The sequence below is a fragment of the Cricetulus griseus genome, assembly GCF_003668045.3.
Source record: "Cricetulus griseus strain 17A/GY chromosome 1 unlocalized genomic scaffold, alternate assembly CriGri-PICRH-1.0 chr1_0, whole genome shotgun sequence".
Classification (NCBI taxonomy): Eukaryota; Metazoa; Chordata; class Mammalia; order Rodentia; family Cricetidae; genus Cricetulus; species Cricetulus griseus.
The window spans coordinates 191,938,831-191,947,234 of record NW_023276806.1 but is presented as its reverse complement, the minus strand read 5'-3'; the positions used below and the strand labels follow the sequence as shown (position 1 = coordinate 191,947,234).

The 8,404-nt window shown below is 36.0% G+C and overlaps 1 pseudogene; it reads right to left on the bottom strand.

Moving 5' to 3' along the window:
• Positions 1-2,255: 2,255 nt before the first annotated feature.
• Positions 2,256-3,504, bottom strand: LOC100772440 (annotated as a pseudogene).
• Between the last annotated feature and the right edge of the window lie 4,900 nt (positions 3,505-8,404).

The window sequence follows — 8,404 nt, the reverse complement described above, 5'->3', positions numbered from 1 at the left end:
AAGTTTTTAATTCTTGAAAAGACAGAAAACAAAATAGTTACAAAGTCAGAAGTATTATTTACAGGAAGTAAATTTAAAACTGCTCTTAGAGAACATGAGGATTATGAACTCAGCTGTGCTGATCCATGCACACTGTGGTTATAGACACACATCACCAAATTTGATGTGGCTTGTGGGAAACTGAGCTCAGGTCCTCATGCCTGTGCAGCAGGTTCCTGATTGGCTGGACCATCTCCTTGGGCCACTTATATAGTTCATATAAAGGTCTAAAAACATATCCTAATTTAAAAAACATACAAATTAATAGATTTTTTCAAAATTACAAAAGGAAATTTATTTCAAAAGCATAAGGGAACATTCACATTTAAACAAGGGGATAAACAGGTATCTAGCAGAAGAAAAAAATGTATTTATGGCATGAAGATTTTCATTCAAATCTCTGAAGCAAAAAGAACACTAAGTTTTATGCACTGTTGCCTCGGCGAGGGAAGGGGGAATGGGATGAGGAGGGGATGCAGTGAGCTCTGTATTACATATGAGGTCAATTTATTTCTGCGGAGTTCACAGATGTACTCAGACAAGTGAAAGGAAAAATTACACTATGTTCATATTTATAGTGCTGTAGTCCAATTCATTTTTGTACTTGAAATGGCGTTAGGCCATGACTGATCTCCTGAGGTCCATATTAGATGGTTACAGTTCTCAACTGGCAATCCCATGTTTCTATGTCTGTTCAGATTCTTAGGTTCAGCTCAGAGATTATTGCCAGAACTCCATAGTCAAGCTGACCAATTTCTTGTGCTCACTTGTATCATTCTAGGCTTCTAGAAATATTTTCTACATAAATATGTGCAGTAATTCTCACAAAGGGGTTTTGCTTTTCCCCCCCCCAGTGTAGAAGAAATGGTAATGAAACACTTGTGTAGGAATGGAAACCTCAAAAGGAAAATAACAACAACAAATAACAAACAAAATGAAACAAAAAAACAAACCTAATAGCAATGACATTTGAATATTTGATTTGAATAGCACACTTGGGGAAGGAAGATTAACTATGGAACAAAAATATATGACATTCAAATAAAAAACAAAGGGTCTGAGCTACTAAAAATGCCCATGATGTTGAGACACTCCACAAACCTCCCATCTGTTGTTTTAATCTAAAGACTACTGGCTAATTTAATCAATAATCTAATTAATAACCTGGGAAGTTAAAATTTGAAAGCTGCAAAAGCAGACTGAGTGAGCATCTCTTATTTAATGGTACTATGCCATCAAGTCAGTTTCCTGGATAGCCCTGGTTATTACATCTCCAAATCCTAAATTACACTATCACATCCTGTGGGAACCTGTGTGTACACCAGATCTGGCTATATTTCACCAACAAGGGTCTTCAAAACAGCCTTTGTTTTTAGTTTTAAGCAATAATAGTCATGTAATTACGACAGACTCAAAATCCTCCCTACTGGAGTGAAAACCTAGACACCAAGTCAATAATGGCTTCAGCCTCAAAAGGATAATCACTTCATCAGACGGCCCATTCCTAGAATTTAAAATATTGATTTGTTGTACACTCAAGTTCCATAGCATGCTATATCATATACTTATGTTTGAATGTATGTTATGCACATGTACTCCTATTTGAATAATGAGACCCTGTGTTCAAAAGCTGTATCCCGAAAAATGGAGAAGAGTGACGGAAGTAATGCAAAGCAGCTTACTGCCTCCTAAAAACTTAATGTCATTTGTAGTTGTAAGAAGCTGGTGTTTAACTTTTTATGTAGGAATGCTACAACACTGCCTAGCAACTTCATTAGAAATCCATGAAAGAAAGCAAAAGGTTAAGAGTGATCATTACTCTTCTCCATGTATTTTGAAAAAAAAAAAAAAAAAAAAAAAACCACTTGTAACAGAATGGGGAGCAAAATAAGTAACCTTTCAAAAGTGATGAACTTTACCAGGTCAGGAACTGGACTGAATGTTCCATTCAACTCAGTTCTCAATAACAAATTATGAACATCTTTAAAAGCAAGATTGACAAGATGAAGTCTGATAATGAGGATATTTTGAAATCAAGTCAAGGTGGAAGACAAAGCATCCAAAAATATTGTTATGGTTTTACCTTGGACACAACCATGGTCTGTTACAAAAGTAGATCATACATACAAAGGTCGAAAGAACATTATGTTTTCAGCTGAAGGCAGCAGTCCTTTTAAAGGGACATCCCCGGCAACCCAATGAGTAGCAGATTTAAGCTAATGGCAGTGCTGAAGAATGTGATCCTCGACTACATTTCCTCGTGCTCCCCAGCCTCGGCCTCCTCTACTCCCCCGAAGGTACCTCTCATAACTAAAGGTGCCCAAATTGCTGCTGTGCTTCCGACTAGAAGGATTATAAACCTGTCTGGCATCCCTTTTTGGTCATCCTGGAGATTTCTTGGGTGGTGAATCTAAACTTGTCTCTTCATTGCCTCTCTTTTGCCCAATCTCAACTTTCTATACCGGTTTCCAGGACAATGTTACTGTGTTATCCGAAGGAGGAATGTGGAAGAGATCCTTGATTAAAGCATTGATATTATTTGTTATTTCAATGAAAAAACTTTTACCTTCTTCTCCTCAGTTTTTAAGGCCTTGCCTGTTTCATCCTGGAGAGCCTATTGAAGTTGTCTGATATAAACCCGAAGGCCTCGTGCAAAGAATTGCAACCTGATTTTGAAATCTTTGAGATTTTCTGCATTCCGTTTGGCTGTTAAGAAATCTGGAAGTTTTTGGCCCAATTGGCGAAAACGGTACAATAAACTTTCCACATAATGGAACTGCAGCTTGGGCTCTTCATCACTAGCGTTCTCTCCATTTTCTGTTTCTTCTGGAGTGAGAGGCATATGCTCCAGTAACTTAGCAAATAGTTTTCCTAAATTTGATTCTAGTTTTCCCATGCCCACCAGTCACAACTTCAAGGATCGTTTTGGATTCAGTAAGCATGAGTTCCTCTACTTCCTTAGTTAACACTTCATCTGGGAGCGTCTTGAGTTTTGTGGACAGGGATTTAATTGCTCTTTCTTTAACAATATCTTTTCCTTGAAGAATCTAGCTAAATATGCCACATAATGTTCCTTTTGTCTCCATCTTAAATATACTTCAATAAAGCATCGTTCACCAAATTAAATTCTGCGGAGTCATCTGTCTGCAGAAGTTGGGTCCGCATATCTGCTACTCTTGGCAGATTTTCTCCTGTGACAAATTGAGGCAGCTCTTTAATTGCTTGTCGTCCTATTGACACATCTGCCTCCTAACAGAGGTCTAACTATGCATTGATTGCAGAATCAGCCAGTTCTGGAAAATGCTTCAAGAATTTTGGAATAAACGGAGCTGCTAATCGTTTCTCCTTGGTGCCACCTTTCATGCCATCTAGTATCACTTGGTAGGCATCTTTATGCTGGTCCACTTGTTCCGTGGCATCGGCGAGGATGCTGTAGATCCGGGACAGTACACCCACCGTTGGCATGCTGAGTGCCAAGTTCGGGGTTGCTCCCGATGCCCAACACACATTCGGTGTTACCGCTGCGAAACTTATTTAAGCCATTGACTGCACTATTACCAAATTAATAGATTTATAGAAAGGAAATGTTACAAAGGTCAAATGGCATAAACCTTAAATAAATTTAAAAATATACAACTTATTAGAATTGTAGAAAAGAAATGTTAAACTAACTTCTGAACTTCTATGTCTAAAAAAAATTAGACATAGAGCAAAGGATAACCAGAGTACACTCAAAGTCTTTCTGAGTTGGATAATGAAAAATAAAACATCTTAGGTAATTTCAGTTACGTCCATGCCCTCACTTTCCCTCCTCAGATCTCTCATTTTTATTATTATATTACCCTTGTCTAGACTGCCAAGGATTATGATGGCATTTTCTGTGAGTTAATAAAGTTTACAGACCTTCCTCTAAGGTGGATCATGAATATCTGCATCAGCTAAGCCACTTACATTTTTATAATTATAAGAATGTTATATGTAGCCTAGCAACAGACTGTGGTTGCAATAATTGATTACTATGCACATTTCCTGTCTGAAAATGAATCTGGAAATGTTCTGATCCCACAAATCATCTTAGAATTTATTTTGAATTCATTAATAATTGTCAAGTTAAGTTTTCTTCAACAACCTTGAAAATATTGACAACTGAGTCTCATTCTTAGAAATTCTAATTTTTTTATTTTAATCAATTTGGACACAGGGATTTAAAATATATTAACTGACTGAAATCATCTGATCTCTGTCATGACTCTGGTACTACTGTTTCTTATGTTCCCTGTTGCCTCTTTCTTAAATTTATGTCAAATTTCTGGAAGTAAAATTTTATTTTCATGTTTGTAAATTTCTAATGAGTTTCCTGTTTGTAAGAGTCTTATTTAATTTTTATGTTATTAGTAATATTACATTTGGTTTACAATGTACCTACATATCCCCCATTACCAGGAGTCTTTGCCAGGGCAAATATCCCCTTTAAAACATCATGGAGCCAACTCCTTTACCACAGCCATCCTCTACTCTTCCTCTTTTATGGCCATGCCATGGTGTTCATGCTGGATCATGCATAATAATTTGCTGTAGTTACAAAACAGGTAGGTTTATTTTGTGATTTATAGAATATCTAGATGTCCCATCATGTGTAATGTTAATGATTTTCTTATTTGTCTATCTATTTACTTTTGACTCCCAATGCCATACCTTTCTGCAATTTAACCACACAACCAATTAAAATTAACTTACTTGAATTCAACATTTTGTTTCTAGATTTTCTATCTCCAAGTGGGTACAAGTGCAGGAATCATTGCTACTTTACTTCCCAGATGTTCCCTCTACCCACCCACTGGTTTGTTTAAGGACAATGTCTTGCAGCTTATAAAATTTCTTCCAGTTGGAGTGAAAACTGGGCTGTGTGGATAGACTTGGAGTTGTATAAATGTTGTGGGCTAATGAGAGCCCTGCTTCATTTACTTCTTTTTCTTTGTGAGTGGCCTACAGGTTTTGTCCAGATAACTAGGAAATACCTTTTAATTTTTGCATTTTTGTATATTCAGTGGCACATGCTTCCCTTATAATAATCTTTCCTTTGATCTGACTCACACTGTTCATTTGAATTTTTCTTTCCATGTGTTATAGTTTGTCCTCTGTACAAAAAGTTATTCAGGCATTTCTCCTACACTGCCTTTTTTTTCTTTTCTTTATTCTATTTTATGCATGTCTACTCATTCTTTGTAATTTTCCCTTCCTGTCCCTAGACAGGAATTCTCTACTGTAATTCCCTTCCAGCCTACCTATAATGAGTTTTCAAATACTTTAAAGGCTTTAATTTCCTCTTTCCTTTATATTTTAGGTTTGTCAGCTACTTTTCCATAGTATTCTAATTTCAAATCTCTTCTGATGTCATTCATGTCGAATCTCATTTGATACCATTTCACTTCCTTTTATCAGCTAATACCTGATGTTATCTTTAACTTTCTAAAAACAAAAAACAAAACAGATGATCTTTGCTTAACCATTTCTCATCACTTTTGGTTGTACATTACGTTTTTTATTGTGCATTTGTCTTTCAGCATTTTATGCTTTATTTAATGTATTGTCCTACATAAAGGCCCCTAAACTAGATCTGCCCTTGGCCTTCACATTGACTTCCTCTCCTCCCAAATTTTAAAAGATACCATATCTTTCTTGGTTTCAATATTGGTTAATATTACCATGATTTGAATTTTGTTTCAATCATTTGTCAGGAGGACCATGGTTGCCTAAAACACACTATTCTTCTTTCTAGAATTCAAGCATTTGATGGGCTTGAAAAGGAACAGACCTTGGCAGTCCACCCTCAATAATGAGTTTGGTTATGTTATATTTAGGTATTTTTCTATATCCAGGGTAGGTATTAATTATCTACCAATGGGAATTCAGAAATTAACTATTATAGCATTGTGGCACATGACATATAAATGGTTAACTGATATTACTTGTGAAGAGTTCTATTAAAATGTACTGAAGTCTACTAAAACATACCTTCTTTCATAAACTCTTCTCTACTCTCCATGTTTCTGGGCTTTTTCCCATATCAGTATTCCCGTGATGTTTTCTGTTAACATGGGCTACAGTTCAGATAGGTACCTTATGTAGTGTTTTCTATGTTCTCTCTTGGGTCTGCTGTGACTTTCTCATTTCATGAAAATAATAGTGGGTTTTGCTTCTGTTTCTACGCCAATTTCAGTAATAAGGTCACAAGAAGAGCTTCTGGGCTGGTATTGAATAAGCTACTGCTGCTTGGAGAGATGAGGTTATGTTTCTCATGCACATAGTTTAAGTTAGGAAGAACCATGCATACTTTCAATATCTCCAGTATCCCAGAAGCTACTCACTGTCATCAAACACAGAAAATGATTGTGTTCCTTTGAAGACCCCCAAAATAAGATTCATATCATTTCACAAATGAAAAATGTAACTCAATGGTGAATTATCTCATCAAGGTCATTCAACAAATAAAGGATGGAACTAATACTTAAATTAATCTTTTTTTAACTCTAGAGCATATTCTTTCCTCATGGAAGTGCCTGTATTACAGCTGGTTTAATTCTAGAAGTTAATGTCTCCAAAACAGGAAAGACATTTCCTCAGGATAAATACTCTGAAATTTTATCTGGCTAGAATTAAACTGAAAGAAATGTTACAATATTCTTCCTAGTTGATCCGGCCACTCATGAAGTACAAAGCTTTTCTTCATTATCCACAGTAATTCCTAGAGAAACAGCCCCCACACATGGACTAGAGCATTGTGCAAGAGGGGAGAGGAAGAAGTTGATTGCCATCACTTGGCTGCTCCTACTGGTTACCAGAATGCTACTTTTCCAGTGGTCCATTATGGCTTCAAAGAATAAAGAGAGGAAACAGATGGCAATTAGTTTGTTGGAAATTTTTATGAACATAATTACAGCCCAATTGGAAATCAGTCATATGACTGGAAGCTGGAAGAAACTATAGAAAGCACCATCCCATGAACTCAGAGGGAATGAAGTGAAAATAAGAGTGTTTGGCAGTGTCTTACAAATAGAAATTCTTTGTGTGCTTATGGCAAAAGGCCTGTGTTAAAGGACTCACATTTCCTCATATTTTCTGAATACTAAATGAAAGAACATATTGTTTGAGCTGATCTTTCTTCTTAATCTATCCATCCATGCATTCACTATTTTAATGTTTTCACACATATATAATCTACTTATCATAGTTACCTGTTTTAAATGTTTTAACATACTTATAGAATTGCACAATAATCATAGTAATATAATTTAAAATATTTCTTTAATTACAAAAACAAACCCTACATGCATTATCAGTCATGCATATCACCTTTCTCTCCACTGGGAAACCATTAATATTCTTTTGTCTCTATAGTGTAGTATTTTGGATATTTGCTATAGAAGGAACCATGTGACTTCTTTGACCACATATCATTCTAAGGTTCATTCATATTATGCTAGAGATAAGTAATTCATCCAATGAATATTTTGAGTATAAATAATGTATCAAACCCCACAAGACATAAAGAATATGATTAAGACCTGAAGGAAACAAGGTGTCTGTCTTCATCTTGAAATTGAGTGGATGATGATTTTTACTACATAATAACAATGATTTCCTTGAAATCAGAATTGTGTTAATGCTACTATGAGAAATTTTTAAAAAAATATCAAAGTAATGCTTATCAAGAAATGAATTTGGGTGCAGTTCATATTTAGGTTGAGTGTCAGCCACGAGGAAGAGTTGGACTAAAGAAGAGACATTAACATGATTATTGCTCTGTATCAGCTCAAATGTGAAGTCAGAAGCCAGACAGGAGGAACAAGATGGCTATACTATAGTACCTTATGTCAGAAAAGTATCACAACAGAATAGAATTTATCTGGTGATGATTAGATGCCCAGGGAAGAGACAGGTTGTATATCCAGGTTGCTGAGACTCAGGAAGTCTTGTAAAAGTTGATGGATCCTTGAGTCCTAACAGGGAGAAGAATTTTTCCATTTGAGGGATGAAACCATGGAATCTAGACTGCAGGAAATAGGCCTTCAGGTGAGGTTCAGTTCAAATCATCAAAGTCTGCTGTGTCTTCAGAAATGGGGGCCCACCATCAGCCTCTGAGAGGGATGCAACCAAGGGCAACATTGTTAATCTCTATTGTTTTGGCTTACCAACCAAATAGAAAGGCATTTTCTCTCATGTCTGGTAATGGCATTCGTAAGTACTGTGTGTAATTGTGGGTAAATATAGACTACTATGATTCCTCAAGACTATTAAACAACCTTTGTGTTATTTTTCCCTCCTCCTTCTGTATCAATCTCCCTTAATCCTCCCCAGTTGGAGC